Below are 27,611 nucleotides of genomic sequence, written 5' to 3'. Positions count from 1 at the left end.
AATTGCTGCCCTATGTGGAGATGGTAAAAAAAGATGCTTCTGGAGATTTATATTCTATAAGGATGTGCCTAGGGCTGTAAAGAGCAGGACTGTGTTCTGACCTCAGGTTGCTTACAATCGAATTGTAAAGTGAAGAAACACACAAGATAGATTACGGGCCATAATATATTTTTAAAAACAAAAAGTTAAATGTAATTAAAGTAAAAATGTTAAGTATAGATCTTGGCACAGTACTTTGCACATAATGGGAACTCAAATATTTATTAATAGTGACATGTCACAATTGTGCAAATAGGAAAATAAATATTAAGTAGGCAGCATTGGCAATGAAAACTACTGGATGTTTAGAAAGGAAAAGATTGCTGCGAATTAGGGTAATCAAGAATTACTGCAGGATTAAATTCAGCTTGGAAGAAAAAAGGTCAATATGCAAAAAGAGGAAGTGGCTTTCAAGAGGCGGAAGTGGCATGATCAAGATCTTGGAGGCAGAGCTTCTCAGGCATAACTGGCTAAAAATAGGTAGATTCGTCTAGACAAAGTAGAGTGTTTTGCTTGAGAGTAGACTGGGAAACAGAGGGAGGCACGATCTCTACAAAAAAAAATAAAAATAAAAAATTAGTCATATGTGGTGATATGTGCCTGTGGTGCCAGCTACTTGGGAGGCTGAGTTGGGAAGATCACTTGAACCTGGGAGGTCGAGGCTGCGGTGAGCCATGATTGTATCACTGCATTCCAGGCCTGGGCAAGAGAGAGTAAGACCCTGTTTCTAAAAAAAAAAGAAAACAAAAAAAGATCAATTCGAGTGGGGTTTCATCATATAGGGTTTTGAATACTAGACTAGGAGTCTAGATTTTATCCTGTAGTAATGGAAACATTGGAAGTCTGTGAAGAGTTATTTAATTTTGTGTTTTCCAGCGTAGGGGGTAAACTAAGGGAAGTTTGTGAAGTTTTCCACCATAATTGTTTATATCCATCCAGATGTTTACATCACAGGCTGTATTAGTTATCTATTGCTCTATAACAACTTGCCCCTCAAAATGTAGTGGCAACAACAATAAACAAACATTTATCATCCTCCATTTTCTAGGGGTCAGAATTTTTTTTTTTTTTGAAACAAAGTCTCGCTCTGTCACCAGGCTGGAGTACAGTGGTGTGATCTCGGCTCACTGCAACCTCCACTTCCTGTGTTCAAGCAATTCTCCTGCCTCAGCCTCCCAAGTAGCTGGGATTATAGGCACGCGCCACCATGCCCAGCTAATTTTTGTATTTTTAGTAAAGATGGGTTTTCACCATGATGGCCAGGATGGTCTCGATCTCTTGACCTTGTGATCCGCCCGCCTTGGCCTCCCAAAGTGCTAGGATTACAGGCGTGAGCCACCGTGCCCAGCCAGGGTCAGAAATTAAAGAGTGACTTAGCCACATGGCTTTGCCTTGGTGTGTCTCATGAGTTTGCAGTCAGGATTTGGGCTAGGACGTCAGTCATCCAACAACTCAAGTAGGGCTGGAAGATCTGTTTCCAAGGTGGATAGCTCACGTGGCTGGTGCATTGGCACTGAGAGTTGGTGGGAGGCCTCAGCTTCTCCCCTACTGGGCCTTGAGGCTACTTGAGTGTCCTCAAGAGAGGGTGACTGGCTTTCCCCAGAGCAAGCAATCCAAGATAGGCAGAAACTATCCTTTTTCTGTCCTGTCCTTAAATGCCTTAGAGCATCACACTGCCACATTCTATTCATGAGAATAAGCGCTTCAGCCTGATTCATATTTAAGGGAATTAGGCTCCACCTTTTGAAAGGAAAAGTGCCAAAAATTCTGTGGACACATTTTAAAACCACCACACAGTCTAATAAGATTCAATGGTGCAATATACAAAGGGCATAAACATGCTTGCAATATTCAGCCCCATCATGGCAGTGTCCTTATCTGCTTTGGGCCACACTGAATTCCTAGTACCCAGCAGGGCCTGCACGTTGAGGCACTCATTAAATGCTTTTGAGCTATTACTATTTTACAGATGGAGACATTTACTTTCAAAGATTTTAGTGACAGGCCTCACTAAGTGTTGAAGCAAGATTTAATTTGTTCTTACTTCCTGTATCCTCTTTCTACTCTCTATGCTATCTGTCAAACAGAGTCACTCATGTCTATAGAGACGTTCACCTTGCTGTTGGCACAGCTAACAGAATTACTCTCTGGAATATTGCCTGGCACTTAGTCACCCAACAAATATTTGTTGAACAAATGAATGAATTTGGTGCAACAATAATTGAAGGCTGGAAATTTAAAGAAATCTGTTCAAATTTACTTACGAGTCAGTGGAAAAAGGGAATACAATCCGGAGTGGTTGCCTTTTGTGCAGGTTATTATTTTGTCATGTTTGCTGAAAGGGCACCATGTTCAAAGGGCAGAAGTTAGATATTCTGAATATAGAAGAGATGGAACTCCTGGAGTTTGAGAAGCTTTTTGATAACTACACAGAAGGATTCTATGGCAAATGAACTTCCTATTGTTGAATCATTGTTTTGAACATAGTCTTTTCAAGAGTGGTAATATCGTAGGGGGTGTGGGGGCTGGGATAAGTGTGGATCAGCTGGAATTCCTCCCATTTGAGTAGTGTTGTACTTTGACATTTAACCCACAAAAAGAAACATGAATTATGATGCCACATGGCATACCTAAACTTTCATACACCTCTCTACACAGCTGTAACATGGTTTATTCTGGAAAAATTTTGGACCAAAATTGAACCTAACTCCTGTGAAAACTTCACTTACCTCCACTGAATCCTGTTAGCTTTGATTAGCTGTTTTTAGTTTTTATGATAAGCAGAGCTCTGAAAATCAGAAAAAAAAAAATTACAGAACTTTATTAAGCACATTACATTCCTTTCAGAGACATATCCAAGAACTGAAATTTAAGGCCTTTATTTTGTTGATTTATCTTTGGTTTTATGTGGAAATTTGGCATTAAATATATAATCCAGAAGGTATATAACAGGGACCAGTGTATTTCATAGGCAGGTTTAGCTTTAGGGATTTTATGGAATTTGTTAACATTAGTTAGTATTAACGTAGCCAAACTTCCAGAACAATAAGCAATCAGTTTTTCTGCAATGTTAGTGCAAAGAGTATTAAATTTTAGCTCAAATAAAACTGAAAGCAAATGAACAAGAGTGGAATTAGGTTAATCATAAGCTTTAGGAAGGTTGCTCAACGTATTACAGCCATGATTGCAGTCCTTGCTTTTGTTACATATATTTCTAGCACCTAGATGTGCACACCCCAAAACACTCAGCTATTTGTTAAGCAAATATTTATTTATTATAGTATCATATGGTATCTAAAGGAAAAGAACGCAGGATTCTTAGGTAAAAACATGGATAATCAAGTTATAGTAACTGTAAAGTCCGCAATCTATTACTTTCAAGTGTGATAATAATCAAGTGTGACAGCAGGAACAAAGAACCATCAATGCACTAAGATTTTTAGAAAAAAAAAAAAAGCAAGATTTTTGGAGGCTAGAGAAGTCAGGTAAAGCTTAATAGCATAAATAGGACTTAAGCTGTGTCCTTAAAAAAAACTAATAGGATACTTGGATTTGCATGGATAAGAGTGGGGAGTTTTGTAAGGAAAGGAAGAGAATGAACAATTCTGTGAAGGGGAGAACGAAGGGTTTTATGTTGCTTCAGGGAACCTCTATACTAGGTTAGTTTTCACTCCTACACCAGCCCTCCTTTATAACTGTAATTGACTACGTATGCATTTATTTGATGTTTGTGCCTCTGGTCTTCCCTTCATAGGATCTATATCTAAGTCTGTTTTTCCCACCAAATACAAGCAGTGCTTAGCATATCAGATACTTAACAGGTAAGGAAATGCCCCCTTTTTCCTAAATTCCATTAGATTCTGCTGGGAAATGAGTTTGAATCTGTAAAACTGGACCAAGAGACCCAAAGTCGTAAATACCAGGGTGAAGATACAGGAATATCTTTATCCCATAAGCAATGAAGAATGACCCATGGCAATAAAAATATGGAGTTTTGTGCATATTAATCAGATAGTGTCAGAAGGCTACATCAGGGCAAGGAAAGGCTGGAGCAAGAAAAAGAATGACGCAGTTATTGAAATTATAATATAAAAAGTAGTGGGTACTCTCACTAATAAAATTGGAGAAACAAAAATGGAGAAGAATGAGTAAGTCTTAAAGATATTGGGAAGAGAGAGTAGTAGAATATGGCGGAGACTGGATCTGGGGGACAAAGGAATGGTTTGAAATAAAAGCACTCTCCTGGCTTTTGATTTGGGAGTGTGAGAAAACAGCATAGTGACAATAATGATTTCTTTTATGTAACTTGTCTTTCAATTCTTGTACCAAACCTGAGAGATTAATTACTGTGATTTCCATTTCCAGATGAGAAAAATCAAAACTCAGAGAAGCAAGTAAAACCTAATGATCAAACCCCTGGGCCTTTGATCAGGGTACTCAATTCGAGTCTCATCTTGACCTTTGTGTCACTGGGAAGTTAATTCTTCTGTGCCTCAGTTGGGGATAATCAAAGAATCTACTTCATAGCATTGTTGGGGTGTAAAATAAGAGAATAAAACTAATAAAACAGCATGTAATAAGATAATTTGTGGTATCACACAAAAGGATGCCTGCAGTCTATAGATGCACATAGTAAGGGCTCAATAAAAGATTACTATGAGTAGCTAACTTGCCCGAGATTAAACAGCTAGTAAATGGCAGAGCTTCCTATTTGAACCCAGGTCTTCTGGTGTATTTGTTATACACATTGTTATGCGTGTCCGTGTGAAGAGACCACCAAACAGGCTTTGTGTGAGCAATAAAGCTTTTTAATCACCTGGGTGCAGGCAGATTGAGTTCAAAAAAGGAGTCAGCAAAGGGAGATAGGGGTGGGGCAGTTTTATAGGATTGGGTAGGTAGTGGAAAATTATAGTCAAAATTACAGTCTCTTGCAGGCAGGGGCAGGGGTCACAAAGTGCTCATTGGGGCAGCTTTTGAGCCAGGAGAAGGAATTTCACAAGGTAATGTCATCAGTTAAGGCAGGAACTGACCATTTTCACTTCTTCTGTGGTTCTTCAGTTGCCTCAGGCCATCTGGATGTATGTATATGTCCAGGCTTGGGCTCAGAGGCCTGACATTCCTGTCTTCTTATATTAACAAGAAAAACAAAACAAAATAGTGGTGAAGTGTTGGAGCAGTGAAACTTTTGGGGGGTAGTATGGAGAGATAATGGGTGAGGTCTCTCAGGGCTGCTTCGAGTGGGATTAGGGGAGGCATGGGAACCTAGAATGGGAGAGATTAAACTGAAGAAACATTTTGGGGTAAGGGGTGATATTGTGGGGTTGTTAGAGGGAGCATTTGTCATATAGAATGATTGGTGATGGCCTGGATGCGGTTTTGTGTGAATTGAGAAACTAAACGGAAGACACAAGGTCGGAATAAGAGAAGGAGAAAAACAGGTATTAAAGGACTAAGAATTGGGAGGACCCAGGACATCCAATTAAAGAGTGCCTAAGGGGGTTCAGTGTGATTATTTGCTCGGTTGGTGAGTTTTGGGGTTCTATCCTTGAGTTTTTTTATGTTGTTATATGCCAGGCCAGATTGATTTAGGTAAAAACAACATTCTTCATTTAAAAATGTACAGAGTCTTCCTTTTTCAGCAGTAAGTTGAGGCTTATTCCTGTCTTCTTATATTAATAATAAACAGAACAAAACAAAATAGTCGTAAAGTGTTGGTGTCATGAGGGGACAGGAAGCTGTTCAGTCCTATTTGCAAATTGATTTTGGGGAATAAGGAAAACTAGTGTACATGTACCTGTCCAACTGATAGGTAGACACATGTAGGTGGAGGAGCCACAGAGGAAGAAGAGAACTTTGTAAGGCAGAACTGGAAATGTAAAGTGAAAAGATGAGAGGGAGCACCAAAAGAGATATCTTGCACCCAGACTCTTAGGGATTTAGTGAGAGCAGCAGCTGTTAGAGGTTGTAATGGGGATTGATGGGGCAACTGGGTAGAGGGGGTGGTTCGATTTTTTATGGTATATTAGAAAGCGCATAGTGTCTATAAGTAACCTTTCACTGCTATTCATGGGACTGAGTATAAGCAAGCAAGAAGAGGGGTTAGGAGGAGAGTCTGAAGAACAAGGGGAAAGTAGCCAAGGATGGAGTGAAATGCAGGGCAAATGTCTTAAAGGAAATGAGAGGTTCTAAGAGGCAGGCTAGTGGCTTGTGACCTACATGGAAGAGATTATGAAAGGATGATAGAATGGCATGAGCTTGTGAGGTTGGAAGGAGGTATTTTCCTTGGTCTAAGAACCATTTGCCTTGAGTGGGAAGGGATCGATAGGTGGAAAACTTCAGTGGGAGAGAAAGTAGGAGTGACTGATGAGAAGGAGAAAAACTGGCCATGAGGGACAGAAGTTCGAACGCTAGCTGCTTCTTTAGCTACCTTAGCATAAGTGTTGCCCTGAGCAATGGGGTCTGAGGCCTTTTGATGGCCTTTGCAGTGAAGGACTCCAGCTTCCTTTGGAAGTAAAGCAGCTTTGAGAAGGGTTTTTAATTAAAGAGGCATTAATGATGGAGGACGCTTGCATAGTGAGGAAACCTCTTTCAGCCCATATAACAGCATGGTGGTGCAGGATATGAAGGCATATTTAGAGTCAGTGTAAATATTGACATGCAATCCTTCTGCAAGAGGGAAGGCCTGAGTTAAGGCAGTGAGTTCGGCTTGCTGAGAGGTAGTGGAGGGGGGCAGAGTGTTAGCCTCAATGATAGATATGGAAGATACTATAGCAGAAAGTATATGCGTCAGGTGTGAGGAAGAAAATAGATTTTGAAAGTTATGAGAACTATAGAAAGTGAGTTGAGCAAGTTTGTGATTTTGAGGGCCTCTAAAAGTATTAAAGCAGTGGCAGCTGCTGCACGCAGACATGAGGGCCAGCCTAAAACAGTAAGGTCAAGTTGTTTGGATAAAAAGACTATAGGGCACAGTCCTGGTTCTTGTATAAGAGTTCTGACCACATAGCTCTGCACTTTGGCTGTGTGTAATGAAAAAGGGTTGGGATGAGTTAGGGAGAGCTAGTGTGAGAGCAGCTTCTCAGACTGTTTTAAGGAACAGAAAGGGAAGTGGGGAAAGGATTTAGGATTTATGTAGGTTTCCTTTTGTGACTTTATATAATGATTTAGTTGGGATGGCAAAACCAGGTATTGAGAGGTGAAAGTACCTAACCATGCCTAGGAAGGAAAGGAGTTGTTGCTTTGTAGAAGGGGTTGGGGTTTGGGAGATTAGCCGGACATGATCAGCAAGGAGAGCACGTGTGTTTTCATGAAGAATTATGTCGAGATAGGTAACAGATGAGGAAGAAATTTGGGCTTTGGAGGGGGATACGTGATATCCCTTTGAGAATAGATGTTGGAGGAGCAGGAGGGTGTCCTGTTGGGAAGATTTGTATGAGGGGCTATAAAGTAGAAGATCATCAAAATATTGAATAAGGTGAGAAGTAGACGGATGGAAAGAAAGTAAATCATGAGAAAGGGCTTGACTGAAGTAATGGGGGCTGTCCCTGGAGCCTTGTGGAAGTACAGCCCAGGTAATTTGCTAAGCCTGTTGGGTGTCAGGGTCAGTCCAAGTGAAAACAAAGAGAGGCTGGGATAAAGGATGCAAAGGAATAGTAAAGGAAGCATGTTTGAGATCCAGAACAGAATAATGGGTTGTGGAGGGAGGTATTGAGGATAGGAGAGTATATGGGTTTGGCACCATGGTGTGGATAGGCAAGACAATTGGGTTGATAAGGTGAAAATCCTGGACCAGCCTGTAAGACTTGTCTGGTTTTTGGACAGGTAGGATAGGAGGGTTGTAAGGAGAATTTGTAGGCTTTAAGAGGCCATGTTGTAACAAGTGGGTGATAACAGGCTTTAACCCTTTTAAAGCCTGCTGTGGGATGGGGTATTAGCATTGAGTGGGGTAAGGGTGATTAGGTTTTAATGGGATGGTAATGGGCATGTGATTGGTTACCAGGGAGGGAGTAGAGGTGTCCAATACTTGTGAGTTAAGGTGGGGGGATACAAGAGGAAGACATGAAGGAGGCTTTGGGTTGGGGAGAAGGGTGGCAATTAGATGTGGCTATAGCCCAGGAATAGTCAGAGTAGCAGATAATTTTGTTAAAACATCTTGATCTAATAAGGGAACTGGGCAGGTGGAGATAACTAAAAAGGAGTGCATAAAAGAATATTGTCCAAGTTGGCGGCAGAGTTGGGGAGTTTTAAGGGGTCTAGCAGCCTGACTATCAATACCCACAACAGTTATGGAGGCAAGGGAAACAGGCCCTTGAAAAGAAGGTAATGTGGAGTTGGTAGCCTCCATATTGATTAAGAAGGGGACAGACTTACCCTCCACTGTAAAAGTTACTGAAAGCATCTGTGATGGTCCAGGAGCCTTCTGAGGCCATCAGGCAGCATCAGTCTTCAGCCACTAAGCTGAGAAAATCTGTGAAGGAGTCAGTCAGAGAGCTTTGGGCCAGCATTCCAGGGGCTCTGGGAGTGGCTGCCGCGTGAGCTGGACAGTCTGATTTCCAGTGGAGTCCCACACAGATGGGACACGGCTTAGGAGGAATCCTGGGCTGCAGGCATTCCTTGGCCCAGTGGCCAGATTTCCGGCACTTGAAGCAAGATCCTGGGGGAGGAGGTCTTAGAGGAACACCTGGCCGCTGCAGTTTAGGCATTTTGAAGTTCTTGTGTGCTAGAGACGTGGCTGGAGTTTCTCTCACAGTGGAGGCAAGTAATTGCAACTCAGAAATACATTGCTGCTTGGCTGCCTGTTCTCTATTATTGTACACCTTGAAGGCGAAGTTAATTAAGTCCTGTTGTGGAGTTTGAGGGCCGGAATTTAATTTTTGGAGCTTTTTCTAATGTCGGGAGTGGATTGGGTAATAAAATGCACATTGAGAATAAGACGGCCTTCTGGCCCCTCTGGGTCTAGGGCAGTAAAGCTTCTAAGGGTTGTTGCCAAATGAGCCATAAACTGGGCTGGGTTTTTATATTTGATGAAAAAGAGCCTAAACACTAACTGATTTGGGAAAGGTCGGCTAAAGAAAAAGGAGCATTAACCTTGACTACCCCTACAGCTCCAGCCACCTCTGTAAGAGGAAATTGTTGGGCAGGTTGGGGAGGGCTAGTTCCAGAATGAAACTGTAAGCCAGACCAGGTGTGAGGAGGGGAGGTGATAGAAGGATTATAGGGTTGGGAGCTGAGGAAGAACTGGGACCTGGCTCAGCCTGGCAAGGAACAGCCTGGGGAGGAGGGGACAGGTCAGATGGGCCCATAGAAAAGGAGGATTCAGATCACTCAGAGCTTAGGGTGGAGACTGAAGGAACAGACAGGAGAGAAAGAAGAAAGATTTGGGACGAGTTGCATCGGGAGCAGAGACTAGGGGAGGGACCAATGTGTAAAAGAATGCCTGGATGTTAGGCACCTCAAACCATTTGCCCATTTTTCGACAAAATCATCTAGATCTTGTAGGATAGAGAATTCAAAAGTGCCATTTTCTGGCCATTTAGAACCATTGTTGATTTGTACTGGGGCCAAGCGGTGTTGCAGAAGAAAAGACGCTTAGGTTTTAGGTCAGGCAAGAGTTAAAGAGGTTTTAAGTTTTTTAGAACACAGGCTAAGGGAGAAGAAGGAGGAATGGAGGGTGGAAGATTGCCCATAGTAAAAAGGTAAGTCTAGAGAAAAGAGAGGGTAGAGACACGTAGAGTGGGGAGTGTTACTTGCCACTAAGGTGAAGGATCAAGGCAGGCATCCCTGCGATGATCGGACATCTCTGAAATGTGGGTGAATAATCAGGCAGGCGTCCCCTCAATGATTAGACACCAAGGGACGACTGTCTTCTCAAGTCCATGACCGGCACTGGAGTTTTGAGTTCATGGATAAAACGCATCTCCTCCATCTCTACCGGAAAGGGAAAGGAACCAAAATTAAGGAAGGGAGAGATTGAAGGGTGGAGGGATAGTGAGAGAGGTTGAAGAAGAGAATAAAAAGAGGCCACTTACCCGATTTAAAATTGGTGAGATGTTCCTTGGGCTGGTCTGAGGACCCGAGATCATAGGTGGTTCTCCTCACGGAGTGAGGGCGAGGACAGGGGACCGGTCTCCCAAAGGGGTCCTCCTGTCTCGGGTCTTTGGCAGCAAATGTCACGCGCGTCCATGTGAAGAGACCACGAAACAGGCTTTGTGTGAGCAATAAAGCTTTTTAAATTATCTGGTTACAGGTGGGCTGAGTCTGAAAAGAGAGTCAGCAAAGGGAGTTAGGGGTGGGGCAGTTTTATGGGATTTTGGTAGGTAGTGGAAAATTACAGTCAAAGGGGGTTGTTCTCTTGTGGGCAGGGGCGGGGGTCACAAGGTGCTCAGTGGGAGAGCTTCTGATCCAGGAGAGGGAATTTCACAAGGTAATGTCATCAGTTAAGGCACGAGCTGGCCATTTTCACTTCTTTTGTGGTTCTTCAGTTGCCTCAGGCCATCTGGATGTGTAAGTGCAGGCTTGGGCTCAGACGCCTGACACATATCATGTTGCTACTAGAGGTAAAAAGTCACAGGAGTAGAACTGAACTATTAGTTGCTTATTAGCCAAAGAACACCACTTGTTTATTGCAGTTCATGCTTTAAAAAACTGGTCTGATGTTTGGAGGAAAAAGGGAAATCAATGGTTCTTATATTAGTTCTGCTAATCTAAATTATCCTAAGATTTGAGAAGGGAAACATTGTTCTTTGGTTGCTATACTTACGTACTGAATCATATATGTGAAATTGTGCTAAGAGAAACAATGGATAAAAGTCCTCTGAATGCTAAGTTAGTCCTAAAATCTTTAGCGACCTCCACTGCTAATGACTTTGTTTCTTTTTGAACTTTAAAAGAGAGGGCACTAAAGATGTTTCATCGAACCAACATTTGAAAGAATTCTGCTCCCTGCAGTAGGAACCAGATAGCAATCACACGGAAGTAAATTGATAAGAAAATGGTTTCTGAGAGCAGAAATATTCAGAGGCTTTTGGGCCTGTGCACTAATTAGTAAAATGTAGCTCTTGTTTTATTATTATATCCTTGCTAGTGAAGGTCTAGATTTTTTGTGAAGGTAGCAGTTCCTAGTAGTTTTAGCCTAGTAATGCTTTTCCTTTTGACATGTTTTTTTTTTTCCCCATTCTTAGAAGAAGGAATATGAATCTCATGAAACCGTAAGCAAGGAAAGATTATATAGTTTATGAAAAACAGCATAAATAAGGCCTGGGGAAAAGAATAAAGCAAAACTTGAGCCATAGCTAAAACTAATTCAGCAAAAAGTAGGTGTTAATCTACTTTAGTTATTGCTATCTTGTTTCCTAGATCCCATATTATCTCCAGGAGAATGTTCTGACCACAATTTTATCCTTTCTATTTAAAAATTTCCTAAACTCTCCCTGCTCTTTCAATGTGCCTGGCATTTAGCAGATGTTCAATAAATATTTATTAAATGGAGGGAGGGAAGGAGGGAGGGGTGGATGGATGAACATATATGAATGATATATATGAATGATTAATGGAATAGTTAAATCAAGGAATCAATAAAGTTTCCAAAAAAAATTAACCCTTTTGTGTTACTAAAACTCATTCCAGGAGCCACTGTGTCACATCACTAACATAATTCAGCATTACTAATGACAACTACCCGATCATAACCAGGAATTCGCAGTCTTTTTCCAAGAACAGGTGTCTCCATTCTCGTTTCCTCTTCCTTCATGAAATCAAGTTTTCCTCTTCCCATTTATTACAACTCTAGTTTGAGCTGATGACAAATAATGTCAAACTAAGCCTCTGACAGCTTTGTTTCCAATCTCCCCATCAACTCTTGAAAAATGAATCAAATCCAGCTCACTTCCACCTATTGCAATCTAATAGCTTTTCATTTCATTAGACTAACCCAATTGTAATACCTAAAGAAAAATAATCAAGGAAGTGTGGGTATATTACAAATTTTCAACACATTTAATACTAAATCCTTTATTTTCCCTTTTTCCCCAAACTGGCCGTTGCCTAATGTGGGAAATGAATTCGTCTTCTACCAAGTTGTTGAAAACAGTAAGATGGCAGCCATTTTTCCCTTCATGTCCACATCCTTTAGTCACTAAGTTCTGTCGATTTGTCCTTCCAAATGTCTCTTGAAACCCTTTGTCTCCATTTCTGCTACAATTGCCTTAGTTCAGATCTTCATTATATTATCCCATTTCCATGCATATGTTCTAGCTCCTTCAGTTGATTTTATATATTAATGCTGGTTATTTTCCTAAACATAAATCCGTACATGCCATTTTCACTGCTTAATATTCTTCTGACTCAACATTACATTCAGGATAAAATCTAGACTCTATTGTGTGGCACCTAAGATTTTTCATGACCTCACTCTTCAGAGCCATCTCTTACACAGCCCCCTCTCCATCACTCATTGCCACAAACTTCACACTCCAGCCACTTTCAACGAACTGAAGGAAATGCTGCCATAGCAGTATAAGTGGGATCTAGAACATTGAATCATGTAAAATGCAGAGGGCTGTCTTGCAAGGATAATGAAATGATCAGGTGAGCCAATTGCTTTATATCTGAATTCAAGTTATTGCATTATCATGGGGCTTTTATGGTACTTCAGGCTCCTCAAGGGTTTTCTTACATTTATACCTTTGAATATATTATTCTCTCCCTTCTCTGTTGTTCTCTCAGTTAGCTCCAACGTATCCTTCAAAACACATAGCACGTACCACATTCTCTAGCCCTCACTTGCTCACTCTACTGTCTGCCACCAAGTTGTATTAGGAGCCCAAATTTCATACTTTAATATCATACCCTGTGCATGACTCTATTAGCGTAAGAAGAATCATGCCAATTGAAATTGTTTTGTACATATACTTGTCTTTTTTTATCTTATCTTTCTGAACTCCCCCCACCACAAAACACACACACACACACACACACACACACACACACACACACACACACACACGAAGACTGTATGCACATTTAGGTAAGAATTTTATTTTTCACATCTATATTTGCTCTTAAGACTCAGTCCAGTGACAAACACACAGAAAAAATTTGTGTGTTAATCGAAGCTAAAATCTGTATTTGCAGTAAACCATTTTAATAAATATTTGACAGTGCTTTCCAATCCATGAAGAATATCCTGATCCAATTTGGACATTCATGATTGTCAGGTTCATCTTAATAGACAATATTAATAATTAACTGGGTCAGGCATGGTGGCTCACGCATGAAATCCCAGCACTTTGGGAGGCCGAGGTGGGTGGATCACCCGAGGTCGGGAGTTTGAGACAGGCCTGACCAACATGGAGAAATCCCGTCTCTACTAAAAATACAAAATTAGCTGGGCATGGTGGTGCATGCCTGTTATCCCAGCTACCTGGGAGGCTGAGGCAGGAGAATCACTTGAATCCGCCAGGCGGAGGTTGTGGTGAGCCAAGATTGCGCCATTGCACTCCAGCCTGGGCAATGAGAGCCACACTGTGTCACAAAATAATAATAATAATAATAATAATAACAATAATAAATAATACTTAACTGGTAGTTACAGAAACGTGAGTTCTGTGGGTCTTTGTCCCCTACAATCTTGTTGGCAGTTGTTATGTTTACAGTGAAAACAAGCCTCACAGTTTGCCACACATGAAAATATTTATTTGCAAGCATGCACACAAGCAGTCACACAAACCTGCTCATGAAGCTCTGCAAATACCCCGTTGTTTGTCCTTGTAGGCACTTTGATAAGGACCTTGCTGGAAAAATGTTTTAGAGGCACATGCACCAATCCATTAGCAGCAGTGGGCATTAGCTCCAGAATCACCTGGTGACTGATGGGACACAAGGCTGAATGGCACTTCTAGGCTACAGGTGAACTCTGGATGGTATTAGGAGCCTGGGTTTGCTGATTCTTAGCTCTGTTCATGTAAAGATGGAGGTACATTTACAGTATTTCTCATCAAGCCACGTTAACTGACCACTTTTCAGGTTACAGATAAAACTTTATTTCCATCACCCCTCATGCTACCTAACACATCTCAGGACTGACTGAAGGTACAGACAGGAGAAGCATATCCATGCAAAGGGCTTCGCTGGCTTGAATTCTCCTAGAGGCTCTCATTTAGACTTAAGTATCCCTGGTCTGTCTATTCCTGATTTGGTAACTTCAAAAGTTAATTCACAGCGTCTGGATTGTAGATTAGAAGTAACTACAAAAGTTAATTGATAGTTGCTAGGTTATAGGTTCAAATTGACTAATGTCCTTAACCCATTGTATCTGGATGTATTTTAAAATGAAGTATAGACAATCTTGGATCCTTTGGCCAGTCACGATGGTGGTTTGCCATCCCCACTCCAATAGTTGGTGCACAATAAATACAGTTGACAGCAATGGATGCTAGCCAGAATGACTGATTAGCTGAGCAAACAGTATCTTGCCATGTCTTAAAATACTTCCCATTATTTATTTCCCCTCTGTCATTGTCTGGCCTTCAATCCAGAGATCCTGACTTCTTCCACCACTGTTACTTTTTATTCATTATGTAAAAACTACATAATGATCTTTTCATTTATATTAGGAATCTGTGATTACATAACATTATTTGACTCTTCAAGTGCCTACGTAATTGATGTTCTTGTGGAAGCAGATAGACGCTTCATTGAACATTTCTGCTCTCCTTCCTCCCTTCTTCATTCCCCATCCTGCCCCAATAATTCTACTGCATTTACTTACAAATATAAAGTGCTAAAATGTCTATAGAATAAATGAATGAATAAATGACATTCCGTGTTATGGAAGGAAGAATCTTATCCTTGTGTACCTAAAGCTAAAATGGAGGAGGCAGAATTGTTACATATAAAAGCAAATTACTTTAGGCCAGGGCTTGTTGAAATAAATCACATTATAAAATTGAGATTTTTGCATGATGAAGTAGTACTCATTGTACCCAGGACAATGGTAAATCTTTTACCTACACTTTTCAGTTGATCTCTAAAATATTACTCTGAGGTACATGCTGTTGTCTCTGGTTTGCCCCTAAGAAAAAGAGAAAGTAAAGTCAGTGGACCAAGGGCTTAGGGTGGTCGAGTTGGAACCAGGCTTTGAGTCCAGGCCTGGGCTACGCCACACAAATCTTCACTGTAACCTATCACCAAATCTTTTGAAATCTTGATTCAGTTCACTTAATTTCAGTTAATATTTAAAACAGCGAAAGTCTTGTGCATCAAAAGTATAGGAAGCTCATTGTTACTGAGAATTGGGCTTTATAGCACAAGCTTCTTACACAGGCATGAAGAACTGTATCATTCACTGACTTTAGTCAAGAGTGTGTGTGTGTGTGTGTGTGTGTGTGTGTGTGTGTGTTTGAGATGGGATCTGTCGCCCAGTCTGGAGTGCAGTGGCATGATCTCAGCTCGCTGCAACCTCTACCTCCTGGGTTCGAGCCACTGTTCTACCTCAGCGTCCCAAGTAGCTGGGATTAGAGGTGCGTGCCACCACGCCCAGCTAAATTTTGTATTTTTAGTAGAGACGGGGTTTCACCATGTTGGCCAGGCTGGTCTCGAATTCCTGACCTCAAGTGACCTGCCCAACTCAGCCTCCTAAAGTGCTGGGATTACCAGCATGAACCACTGCGACTGGCCCTTCAACAGTGGTTTTTCTGAGTTCCTTCTCCAATCATATTGTGACAGGTCTATATATGGCATGGTATACATGTAAAACTTTGCCCGTAAGGTAAATTGACCCTCAGGGAGAATTGTAACCATTACTTGGTTCCTAAGTTCAAATGAGCACATCAACTTTTGTGCAGTTGAGATGATAATAGTTATGAGAAGCTTCTGGCTAAGTTCCCCCCTTTTGATGGTTAAGGATCTCCATTCAGCCTTGGGAGTCGAAAAGTTTTAGTGTTAAGGCCATTGAGGTCAGTAGGAGAGTGTCTTTGACCTTAGCATTTGTAGTTCCTTCTCCCATTTGATACCTTTGGATTTAAAGAATTACTGGAAAACAACTTCAAATATTTTGTTTAATTTGAGTAATAAGAAAATCAACTGTTGTGACTCAGATTGCCACTTGATAAATAAAGGGTTATTTGCACTTTTGCAGGGGAGGGTTCTGAAATAATGCAGTCTATAAGCTGAAATGGTGAACACATGTAAACATTTGCTGGCCAGGGATGGTAGCTCATGCCTGTAATCCCAGCACTTTGGGAGGCTAAGGTGGAGCACTACCTGAGCCCAGGAGTTTGGGAACAGCCTGGGCAACATAAAGAGATGTGGTTTATACACAAAATAAAACAAACAAACAAAAAAAATTGGCCAGGTGTGGTGGTACATGCCTGTAGTCTCAGGTATTCAGGAGGCTGAGACAAGAGGATTACTTGATCCCAGGAGGTCGGGGCTGCAGTGAGCTATGATCATGTCACTGTACTCCAGCCTGGGCAGCATAGTAAGACCCTGTCTCAAAAACTATTGCTATCTTTGGTATAGGTCAAAAATATTCTTTATATAAAAGATAAAAGTAAGAAAGAGAAACTTCATGATAATAAATTTGAAAATCACGAAGACCAAGCCATACCAAATGATATTTTGATGGATTAATGGTAGTTTAAGGGGAAAATATGTACATGAGTTAAAGCTAGGGCACCCAGCATGACATGCCACGTACCTTTTCAATAAATTGAATACCCATGATAAAGCTGCTTGGTATGTCATGTGAGCTACTCCGCCTTGGTATACCCATCTGAACGGTGGTTTTCAACCTCATTGTCCCCAAGAGAGCACCAAGATGGTAAAGCATATAAGACTTCTATTAATAGTTAGTGTACTCTAGATAAACAATGAAAATCAGTATTACATTCATCCAAAAGAAACTGAGTGTGGTTAATTTTTTTCTTTTGTTTTTGTAGATTCTGTCCTGATTGTTTGGTATATAAAGACTTTCACATAAAATTGCTTATGATATCCAAGTGCAATCAATGCTCTAAAACCATCAGATACTCTGGCTTTTCTTCTTGTCTCCCATGAGGAGTCCAAACCCTCTCTAATACCTTTGTACTGAACCCTGATGTCTTAACCTGTCACTGTGATGTCATATTCAGGAATGACCTCATGCTCAGGATAGTACGTAGCCTCCTTTCCTTATAAACTTTTATATTCCACTATCTGTTACCACAGACACCTGTTGTCTGCTGGGTGACTCTAGGTGTTACTGACTAACAGGCAGTAATTTCTATAGATATGTCAGGTATCCAATGTCTTACACATCTCAGTAACATAGTCTATTATTCTGGTTTAAATGCACTCATCTCCAGAGAACCATTACTGTATGGAAATGCCTGTTACATAGCCAAGTTAGGGAAGAGGTTTTCATCAGAGGAGACTTCCATCAGCTTTCAGCTCACACGATATATACCGAATGATTTCGTGGAAAGAGTGTAGGACTTGAAATTACAACTCCTATTTCAAGTTCCAACTTTGTTTACTTACAAATATCATTGAGCTTTTATTCCCTAATCCATAAGAAGGGAAATGATGTTTATCTTCCATGGTTATATGAATGAAGCTCAAAAGGATGTTATTTGTGGAAGTACTTTTAAAGCTAAAAAGCATTAAAACACATTCTGTTACATATGTTATTATTACAGTAATTGAAAAGGAGATCCCTTGAGCAAACTCTTTAAGAGAAATAACAGGTTATATGGATTCCAGAAAACCACGAAAGGACTGGCAGTCAGCAGGGGGCTTGTGTGCGGTGGAATGATGGGTCACGGGCTTGCATATTTATGCATCAGCCTCCTTAATGACTCTTCACAGGCCACTGATCCTCCTTCCTGTCCACCTAGCCTTAAGACCATCAGGCTGCAAATGGTGAAGAGAAAGAAGACAATTGCTTGAACAAAGAATATTCATTGCTCTGGGACTATCTTCCTTTGAACCCTGTAGCACAATTATAAAAGTATTATGGCAAAATATAAACAATGTGGTTCACTTTAGTAGGCAGGAGAGACAACCTATGGTTGAAAGTTAGTACCAGGTGAGGGCTGGTGGGAGTCCTGCTGAGAGCTAAGGGTTGGGTTTTATCCTGAGGGTGGGAAGGCTGTTCAGAAAAAAGAGCATTAAAATGCCAGGAAGAATTAACAATTTTAGCACTTTGGGAGGCCGAGGCAGGTGGATCACAAGGTCAGGAGTTCGAGACCAGCCTGGCCAAGATGGTGAAACCCTGTCTCTACTAAAAATACAAAAATTAGCTGGGCATGGTGGCGGGCACCTGTAATTTTGTACTCGGGAGGCTGAGGCAGGGGAATGGCGTGAACCCAGGAGGCGGAGGTTGCAGTGAGCCGAGATCCAGCCACTGCACTTTAGCCTGGCCAACAGAACAAGACTCTGTTTCAAAAAAAGAAAAAAAAAAAAGAATTAACAATTTCAGTAAATAACATCTAACTGCATATGGACTTGTGAAGTGGGACTCATACTTGCATCTGAGGTCAATACAATGTGTGTAACACTATTAATAAGAATAATTCCAGTCCTCTAGTAACAAAACATAATCCCCAATGCTCCTTTAACATCAGTTTTGTATTTGAAAATTCAAGATCCTCTAATTGTTTTATATGGGAATAAAACTTCATTGTCAATCTTTTCTTCCAGGTCTCCTTCTGTTCCCTGTCCTGACATTCTCTGTTGGGCTTCCTAAAACATATGCATTGCGCATGTATATATTTCAGATATCTATATACACATACTTTTAAATGTATAATTTCATGTGTTAGTTTGGTAATGTACTACAAAGTAGTATGTATCAGAGTGTTCCAATGTTAAAAAGTAATCCAAGGAGCAGCGTAATAATTTGGTCACCTTTATTTAGGGGGGAAACTAAATCTAAATCCCTTCCCCCATTTTTTTGTTTGCTTTTTTTGTTTCTTTCTTTTCTGTTTCTTTTCCTTTCTTTCCTTTTTTTTTTTTTTTTTTTTTTTTTTTTTTGAGACAGAGTCTTGCTCTGTTGCCCAGGCTGGAATGCAATGGTGCGATCTCAGCTCACTGTACCTCCGCCTCCCCCGAGTTCAAGCAATTCTCCTGCCTCAGCCCCCAGAGTACCTGGGACTACAGGCGTAGTTTTTGTTTTTCTTTTTTTAATTTTTTTTTGTATTTTTAGTGGAGACAGGGTTTCACCATGTTGGCCAGTCTGGTCTTGAACTTCTGACCTCAGGCGATCTGCCCGCCTAGGCCTCCCAAAGTGCTGGGATTACAGGCGTGAGCCTCTGCACCCGGCCTGTTTACTTGTTTTGTTAAGAAGTGAAAGCAAACAGGCTAAAGAGAGTCAATTAACATAAACTTTAACTGAAGCTTTGCTTTTGAATACAAATATGTGCAACCTGAAACTGAGGGTAATTGATATCTGTCTTTCCTGGCCAGAAACTGGCATCATAAAACTATTAATATAGAAAGCAAAAATGAATAATAAACCAAGTGATTTTCAACTTCCTGGTCAACTAACAGGAGAATCTTCCAGCACTGGCTGAGAAAAGATTTAAAATAATATGGTTCCGAGGGGGAGGAAAGAGGGACTTAGAACATTTTTCAAGGATTACCTGGTAGTTCTAGTACTCTCTGTATGAAACCACAGTTACTGCAGCAAGCAGGAAAATGGAGCATTGAGTGGAATACAGCACTTAAGATACAGTCTTGACTTCTCAGTGGAGTGGCCCACAGGATGTGACAAGAAGTGGGTGTTATTTATGGCTACTGACTGGGCTGCCTCTGGCATATCATTTACTCTTACAGTGTCTTCCTTTTCTAGCCTATAAAGTGTAAATAAGTGATTTTTCTCTCTTAAACAGCCGAGGGTGATTGTTTCTTAGATTAATAAATATATATATATATTTAAAGCATTTTGAAATTTAAGTAAGAATATGTCTTAGTTCTATGACAAATCCTATGACAAATTTCTGACTCAGTTGCATCTTTTTTTTTTTTTTTGAGATCAAGTCTTGCTCTGTTGCCCAGGTCGGAGTGCAGTGGCACTATCTCAGCTCACTGCAACCTCCACCTCCCGTGTTCAAGCAATTGTCATGCTTCAGCCCCCTGAATAGCTGCTAATTTTTTTGTGTTTTTGGTAGAGATGACATCTCACTATGTTGCCCAGGCTGGTCTCAAACTCATGGCATCAAGTGATACACCTGCCTTGGCCTTCCAAAGTCCTGGGATTACAGGCATGAGCCACTGCACCTGGCCTTTAGTTCAGGGAATTCATCACTGTATATTTTTAAAGGAATTGTAAGTAACTACATTAAAGTTACTAATAATATACCTTATTTTCCTGTAAGCAAGGAGGAAAAATGATTTAGGAATAAAGATGCAAAGTCTTTTCAATTACATGTGGGATTCCTCTAATTACCACTGTATATAGCAGAAAGAAAATCCCCAACTAGCTGAGTCGTTATAAGAATTAGAGACAATATATGTCACATATAGGGAAACATACTAGGAATACAACAAATGGTAGCCATTAGCCTATCTATCCCCAACCAGTATTTTGGTATTAATCCTACTGATATATCTAAACTTAATTTCTTTTCAGCTTTCTATGTTGTGTCTGATTTCATCAGCCTATCTTAATGTGGAAAGCCACTTGCCTGGAATTTAACGCTTCTGTTCATTTATTTCCCTAAACATTTTATTAAGTAACACAAGATTAAAAACTGTATGACCTCACCAAAAGGAAAAATTAAAAGGGTCTGGTGCTCGGGGGAATCTGCGAATGTCTAGGAGCAATAAGCAAAAGCTGGCAGCTCATTTTGTTGACCTGAGTGAAACAAAACAAGAGGGGCAATAGCAAGGGAAAGAAATAATTAGACTGGGAGACATTAATGACATTTGCTCTGACTTAACTGTTCCTTTACACATACTAAGCAGTCAATGATAAACTTATACCAATTCTGATATTTGAAAATTGGAGGTAAGTTCAAGCTTTCAGATATCTTCCACGTTTCATTTCTATTATTTATCCATCAATATTTTCCACAGCAGGCACCGAGGGGTTGATATTAAATACTGGCTATTTAGTAAGTTTCCCTCACTTACATTTTATTGATTTAGAGCCAGAGAAAAGGCGTTATGACTTCTGAGTTCTCATCCTTCTGTTTCACATAGTCACATTTTTCCAAAAAGAAAGCCACCACTGTCTACAGGAAGATTTTCTTGTGTCTTATGGTGCAGCTTCATGCATCTTTCACCTTTTCTATGTATTGAACCAGGAAGAAAAGATGGTATGAGGGTTGCAATTTTAGTATCTGTTATCTCTGCAGATGAAGCACTTGAGGACTTTTTCCCATCCTTCTGTTTTTCTTCATATCATTAGGCTAAAAGAACAAAAGCCGTCGTCTGCCTGAGACACAGAAGGGGCTACTGAACGTTCACTAAATATGCATAAAAAAGGACAAGAGGGAAGAGGCAAAATATACCATGTAACCTAGATCATGTGCTGGTTCACATCCCACTTTCTTTTAATTTTTGGACCTGTGGGTAGGATTTAATTTCATTGTTGCCTTAGAGAAGTCCAATCCTGGGAGTTTCAAACTAGGAAAAGAGGAGTAATCGCCTGAAAGGCATGATGTTAATTTAGATGTAATTCTTAGGTATAATGGCCCAAAATAAAGATGGAGTGACTAGGATTTGTTTTGCTCCACTATGAACTTTGTGTTTTTTTCCTATTTCTCATTATTCTCACTAAGCGTAGAAATGGTTATAGTTTTCTTGTCCACCAACAGCATCTCCACATTGTGGACACAGAAGATGTTCAATAGCCATGTTTGGATTGAATGAATGAATGAATGAGTAATGATTCTCCATTGTGGGTGTAGACACAGATTGGATCAATATCTACACAGGAATAAACAACAAAGGGGATACTTATCAACTACATAAGAACTGGGACTTTCAAGATTCAAAATTAATTTGAAGGCAACATTACCCAAAATGTGAAAGAGTAACAAGAATTCGATGATAGCATCCATACAGTAAAATCATATGAAACTATTCATCAGTGTTCTCTCAAGGAAGACAGAGGCTAAACACAATGCTACATGACCTCAAGTTACTTTGCTCTACCAAGTGGCAGACTGCTGGTCTGAGTTTGCCAGTGAAAGCTGTAGGAGTCAAGGGGAATGAATGGGATTGTTCTCCCTGGCTATCGTTTTTAAAAATCTTAAGAAACTGCAGAATAAGACTGAACCACTAAGAAAGCGGTATCATTTACTATTAATGGTGAGAATATCTTTCAAGAGCTGCCATCTGGCTAATGGTTAACCTGGTTTTTAAAAATGTGAGAAGAGAGATCTTGGGAATTCACATTAGGAGTTGAGCAAATTTTACCTTTCACGGGAAAAAGCAATGACTGCACAGGCAGCAATCGTGGTATCATTTTAATAAATGAGGTTGTGTCTTTCTAATCTGTGGAAATTCCTTGAAAGGATTGACTGAGTATCTGTGGTTAGGAACATCTAGTGCTTTACATTTTTGTGTGTGTGATCTTCCCACAAGGCTATGAATAACTGTTGCATTAAGTAATTTGAGGTATAATTTAATAATAGATAAAAAGTCTGATCTTGGATTCCAAAAACCAGCTGAGATGGGCAAATATGTAAAATGAGAGACAGCATTCATTGAACAGTGAGTTGACTTTTAGAAACCGAGAGACAATTTAAAAACATATTTGTTAATAATTCAGAAGCAATACAAATAAATGGTACATGTTTGCCAACAACCAGAAGTTTGAAGGATTATGAGAAACTCTTGAAGGACTTAATTAAGCTCGGTAATGGAGTAAACACAATAGCAGATGATGCTCAGTGGAGAGAAGACAGAGGTAGTACATAATGGAACAGTTTGGAGTTATGCATTTAATGAGCTCTGAATTAGCTCTACCCCTCAGAAAGAGAAATCCCAGCTAGTATCATAATAAACAGGGCAAGGAGGACAGTGCGTAAAAAAATAAAACCTAGGTCAATGAGTTACCCACAAAATTGACAAAACCAAAGAACGGAATTTATCAATTCAGAGAGCATTGCTATAAAGCTATTCTTGAACTGGCTTGTAGGTAAGCTTACATTGTAATGAGCCTTCTCTGGTACTTTGTAACTGAAACCTAGTTATGGTCAAATGCAATTCCAATACATCATTAAGAAAACTGTGAAATATTTAAAACACACTGGCAAGCATACAAATAACAGACCTTTATGTATCTGCTCCCCAACTTTATCAGACTCTAATATTTTGATGTCATGTTTGCTTCAGCATCTATTTGTGTTATCATTTAAAAGAAATCAAACATTAAAGGTACCTTGGAGGCCCCTGTGTAAACCTAGTAGCTTCCACTTTCTCCCTCCCTTCCTGCTTCCTTCCTTCTGTTCCTGAAGGACACCATTATCATTAATTCAGTGTGTAACATTCTTATGCTTGTTTTATATTTTTTACTATATGTTTATATACCTGACTACATCACATAGTATTATTTTGCAAGTGTCTAAATGTTATGTAAATGGCATGCCACTCACACATCCTTTTGCATTATGCTTTTTGGGTTCAACATTATGTTTTGCTCAGCACTGTGTTGTGTAGTTTATCTCCATTGATTTAGGTAGCTTGAGTTCATTCACTCTGACCCATAGACTCCATGCATAAATATATCACAATCTATTTGTCCATGGTCTTTTGATGAACACTTTCAATTTATTACCAGTGACATCGTAATGGATATTATCTTATATGTCTCCTTTTGCACATGTGTGTGTTTTTCTAGAGTACCTCTCTAGACTTAGGCACATTTTAAACTTTGTCCAGTGTGGCTAAATGCTTTCCACACTAGCTTTACCAATTTACTTTTCCCCACCGTGGAATGAGAATTCACATTCCTCCATATCCTCTCAACACTTGTGTTTTAAACTTTTGGCAATCTGATAGATGTAAAATGGAATCTCTTGGTTTTCCTGTGTATTTTTCTGAAGTGTTTTCTTTTCAGAAAAAAAGAACTTTTTCTTAAAAAAAAAACAGAAATGCTAATTGCTATGTTAAAATATTTTTAATGATAAATTTTAACTGTACAACTTGGGAACATACCACCAGGGAATTTTTCTCTGCTGTTTTTCCCCTTAATGAGACAGTAGCTTTGATGAAAAATGGATCTGCACAGAGGGAGGGAGAAGGCCAGTAACATGTTGCGGGTTACAAAGCAAGCCATGGGTCACATAAATTGTCTCTTTGCGATTGGCAGAGGTCTTGGTAAGGAAATCTTTGGTTGAGGAAAAAAGTCAAGTCTGACGAGAAGACGGGGTTGCTACCTGTCAGCAGTGCTGCTGGAAAGAAAAGGTTGTGACACTCATTTTCCACTGGTGGGCTGTCACCAGTATCATTTGTAAATAGATGGAATATGAATACTAAAGACCTAAATATCACACAAACTGTTGAGGAGTGATAGGATCTGGAACCAGACTTTGAGCCTCCCGAGTGAATAGACCATCTGTTGAATCAAAGAAGTGACTAAGCTTCTGCCTTGATGGGGTCAATTTTTTTTTTCCTATACAATGATCCCAGCAATAAATTTCATTGGCTTTTAGTTTTATACCATAGCATACAAAATTCACTGTGATAATAACTGAGTCAGATCTCCAAGTGAAAAGACAGTTGTTAGTAACATACCTCTATTGGGATAATTACTAAAAATTTTTTTCTTCATTTCATTACTTTTAATGGGTTATCAAAATTACATTTTGATTTCCAAACATAATCTTCATTTTAAGTGCTTAATACTCCAACATGGTCATCTCCTTTTATAGGGGATTCTTCTACTTGGAACAGTTGTGATGGATGGATGACTCAGATTTTTTTTCCTGCATAAGTGAGGAAATTGACTCAAGGTACAGGGTTATGGTTGCACAATAAATCATTTGTAAAGCTAGGATTAAGAGAATGCTTTTTGACTCTTGCTCCTGTCTGATATTTCACTCACTAGAGTACTTCCTGAAAATTTTGCCAGTATGTAGTTCCAGGCAATAACTCTTAAGTTAGCTCAGGTTACTAGAAGGGCAAAGATTTGGGGAAGAAGTTGAAGAGGGCATTTTCTCTGATTAACCCCTAACGACTTTACGCTGTTTTCATTATCTTTCTTGGTATTCCATACACTGGTATTGTTACCGGGGGATCCTTGCTCCCAGAGCTCCCAAGATGGTGGCGGGCCACTTCCAAAATGGCGGAGGGCCACTTCCAAGATGGTGGCAAGCCTCGTGTTCTTTGACCTGGGGTTCTTGGCCTTACAGATTCAAAGGAATGTATTCTTGGGTCATGCGGTGAGTGTTATAGCTCTATTAGAAGCCATGGGTCACAGAAGAGAACCGTGGAACCCAGTGACTAGTGTTCAGCTCCATTAGGATGAACCTGGGCACTTAGCCATGCAGGAACAATGGCAAGCCTTTAGCCCAATCAGGAGCAGCAGTGGGCGCCTTGCTGGATTAGGAGCACAACGGGCACCCTGCCAGATCTGGAGGGATGGAAGTCAGCAGTGAGTCTGCAATGGTGGCAAACAACAGTGGTGGACGGCCAGCAAAAGCTCAGTTCAAGCCGTAACAAACACGGACCAGAAGAGAGTGCAGTTGCAAGATTTAATAGAGTGAAAACAGAGCTCCCATACAAAGGGAAGAACCCATAGAGGGTAGCCATTGCTGGCTTAAATGCCTGGGTTTATATGCCGATCATCGTCCCTCCCGCTGTTCTCTCAGGCGATAGATGATTGGCTATTTCTTTACCTCCTGTTTTTGCCTAATTAGCATTTTAGTGAGCTCTCTTTACTATCTGATTGGTCGGGTGTGAGCCAAGTTGCAAGCCCTATGTTTAAAGGTGGATGCGGTCACCTTCCTAGCTAGGCTTAGGCATTCTTAGTCGGCCTAGGAAATCCAGCTAGTCCTGTCTCTCAGTCCCCCTCTCAACAGGAAAACCCAAGTGCTGTTGGGGAGGTTGACCGACGACCACTCTGCTTCCTGCTGAATTGGGGCATAGCAGGGGTCGTGCAGTTGAGATTTCCTCAGAAGGGGTGCCTTCAATGTCATTAACATCAGATCATGGGCTAGCAGGTTGGTCCAGGGGTCCGCAGTAGATCTTAGTCAGGGACTGCATCTGGGGCTCCATTTGAAGAACCATTTTTAGTTTTACAGCTTTGATTCTTGAAGAGACAAACTTAACAAGGAGGTTAAAGATATAGGGATTGAAATGTACGGCCTGCAGTGCAGAGGATTATTTTTTTGGCACACTTCACAGGCCCTGACGATCTGCTTGATAGTTTTAAAAAGGCCTGGTCTAGTAAATAATAATTTGGCCATCTGATGGGTGCTATGAATGCCTAAGTGAAAGGTTTGGTGAAGGGTTTTAAGTAATTTCTATTGGTTAGCTGCAGGCAAAAGTATTTTTCCTTCTTCAGTGGCTAGCCATCCTAAGGGGAGGAAAGTATGTCCTTGTGAGGTTCCCTATTCTATTTCTCCTGCTGAGTACTGGAGCTTGGTTTCCCGGAGGCGATTACCCCATACTAGGGGTCCTTCTATAAGCATTTCTAAGAGAGGGCCCTGCCTTGTGGCTCTTTTGGCTTCAATATCCTCTTGGTGGCTCCCTTCTATTTCCCTTTCCTTTCCTTTCTGATGACCCTGGCAGTGTAAGACTGTCACCTCTTTAGGTTTCTGTGCAGTCAATAATAAGTTCCTAATGGCTTCCTGATGTTTGATAGGTGTTCCCTCGGAAGTTAGGAATTCCCTTTCTCTCCATACTACTGCATGGGCATGGAGGACTAGGTAAGCATACTTAAGAGTCTATATGTATATTTACCCTTTTTCCTTCTCCTAATTCTAGTGCTTGAGTGAAGGCTATTAGTTCTGCCAGCTGAGCACTAGTTCCTGGAATGAGGGGTTACTTTCAAGTATTCCATTACACTGAACACTGCATACTCCGCTTTTTGAAGTTCTTTTTCTAAAAAGGAACTTCATCAGTATACAAGTTGAGGTCAGGATCAGTCAAGGGAACCTCTACAAGGTCCCCTCGAACGGCATAAGTTTGAGCAATTACTTGTTGACAGTTATGTTCTATCTTTTCTTCATTGGCTGGAAGAAATGTGGCTGGGTTAAGAGTTGCACAAGTGCATAGTCACAGCACTGGCCCTTCAAGTAATAGAGCCTAATATTTAAGTAAATGGTTGTCTGACAGCCACAAGTGTCCTTTAGCAGTGAGTATGCCATTCACATCATGAGATGTCCACACAGTAAAATCTCTTCCCTCTATCATTTTAACTGCTTCAGATACTAAGACTGCTACTGCCACCACTACCCACAAACAATGAGGCCAACCCTTTGCCACTATATCAGTTCCCTTATTCAGATATGCCACAGGTTGCAAGCTCATCCCTCAGACCTGTGTAAGGACTCCTAGAGCTATTCCTGTTTTTTCTGTGACATATAAAGAAAAGTCTTGCCCCGTTGGCAAGCTTAACACTGGGGCTTGGGTTAGGGCCTTCT

At 40.5% G+C, this 27,611-nt stretch overlaps 1 protein-coding gene and 1 long non-coding RNA gene across 3 annotated transcripts in view; one reads left to right on the top strand and one right to left on the bottom strand.

Annotated features, from left to right (window-relative positions):
• Window positions 1-27,611, top strand: part of ABCA12 (ATP binding cassette subfamily A member 12) — a 213,383-nt gene that overhangs the window by 37,274 nt on the left and 148,498 nt on the right. The window lies entirely within an intron of this gene.
• On the bottom strand, window positions 148-10,274 carry LOC123567946 (uncharacterized). 2 transcript variants are annotated; one of them, XR_010580079.2, is made up of 5 exons: window positions 10,065-10,274; window positions 8,407-9,963; window positions 5,070-5,162; window positions 2,769-2,827; window positions 148-589 (listed from the first exon to the last, which is right to left on the bottom strand). It is a non-coding gene; the product is annotated as an uncharacterized lncRNA (long non-coding RNA). The 2 variants fall into 2 exon arrangements; XR_006691139.3 differs by lacking the exon at window positions 5,070-5,162.

The sequence above is a fragment of the Macaca fascicularis genome, chromosome 12, assembly GCF_037993035.2.
Source record: "Macaca fascicularis isolate 582-1 chromosome 12, T2T-MFA8v1.1".
Lineage (NCBI taxonomy): Eukaryota > Metazoa > Chordata > Mammalia > Primates > Cercopithecidae > Macaca > Macaca fascicularis.
Note: the sequence above shows the minus strand (reverse complement) of the source record. Positions and strands in the feature narration are given on the sequence as shown.